Source organism: Macadamia integrifolia, chromosome 1 (assembly GCF_013358625.1).
Source record: "Macadamia integrifolia cultivar HAES 741 chromosome 1, SCU_Mint_v3, whole genome shotgun sequence".
Classification (NCBI taxonomy): domain Eukaryota; kingdom Viridiplantae; phylum Streptophyta; class Magnoliopsida; order Proteales; family Proteaceae; genus Macadamia; species Macadamia integrifolia.
This window is the reverse complement of record NC_056557.1, coordinates 10,854,067-10,855,360: the sequence shown is the minus strand read 5'-3', so window position 1 is coordinate 10,855,360 and position 1,294 is coordinate 10,854,067.

Sequence of the window (1,294 nt, the reverse complement as noted above, 5' to 3'; positions counted from 1 at the left end):
AAAAAAAAAACGTCATATATGAAACCCACGGTACCCACCACCGAAGTAGTTTTCTTTTTTTTTTTTCATCTTCTTCTCCCATAAATTTCCGCCTGCTTCTTCCCATTTTTTTCTCTATCTAATTCTTCTATAACAATCGTACGAATCTACTATTTGTTTTGTTTATTTCTCATAATTTTATCAGTTCATCCTAAGATAGGGGAGATATCATGCCTTGATGGATAATTTGAGGTTCTGGGAGACCAGGACAGATTCATATCGCTATATCAATCAATCTTCTTTTATATTGTTGCTTTAATTTTGAAAAACTAGTGCATCTTAGTGTAATATGGGTTTTGTGAACCCAAGCAAAATGATAGTGAAAATTTTTTGTGGTCAATTTATTTATTTGTTTTATTGTAGTTGTAATCTTGTTTTCACTGTTTTGGGGCATAATCTATTTCATGAGTAGAAATTGGATTACAATAACCATTGCTTCCATCGCTCAATGATAATTTTTTCATAGTTTTTTACTTTATTGTATAAAGTAATTTTCTCTTTCTAAGTATACAAATCAAGTTAATAACTTGCTAAATAAAAAATATACAATAAACTATAAAAATAATATCCGAATTTTTTGCCCGACTTTTATTTTTTTAATCGAATAATTCTTGAATCCGAATCTGACTCCGATTTTTATTTTGTCCGCTTTTTTGACTGCTTTTTTGACCAAATCCTTAAATTAATCAATCGAATTATTCTGAATAATTCTCCGCCCGAATAATTCCTGAATCCGAATTTGCTAACTATGGTCGGGCCCCACAGTCAAGTTTCCTGTTGAGAATTAGTAGGTCCTTGAGGAGTATGAGCACGGTGCTGATTGCATGTGAGAGGGCTGTGCTGTGGGACCACAGTAATGATACCTTACAGGGTTTTGCTTTTTGATTTTTTCTTATGACCTCCCCTTTTGTGTGGTTGATACGTAAATTGTTATTCATTTTGTATAAATATCATGCCTGCGGGCCCACATGTACTTAACTATATACTACAATTTGGGTATCAAGTATATTGAGGATATTTACAGGTAATTTAAGTCTTCGACTGAACTTTTGAACATTTATCTTAGATGTGGGTATGCTGTGGTGGGGTACTGTATCGGATGATCCTGGCAGGTTAGGGTTAATCGGAGTTAACTCGGTCACCGATCCGATTCTGTGTGAACGGGGTGTGACACGTTTTCTCTCTTCTCTCTCCTCCACTTCATCAACAAGATGAAAAGAATCTTTTTTTTTTAGAAGCTAAAATCGTTAGCTTT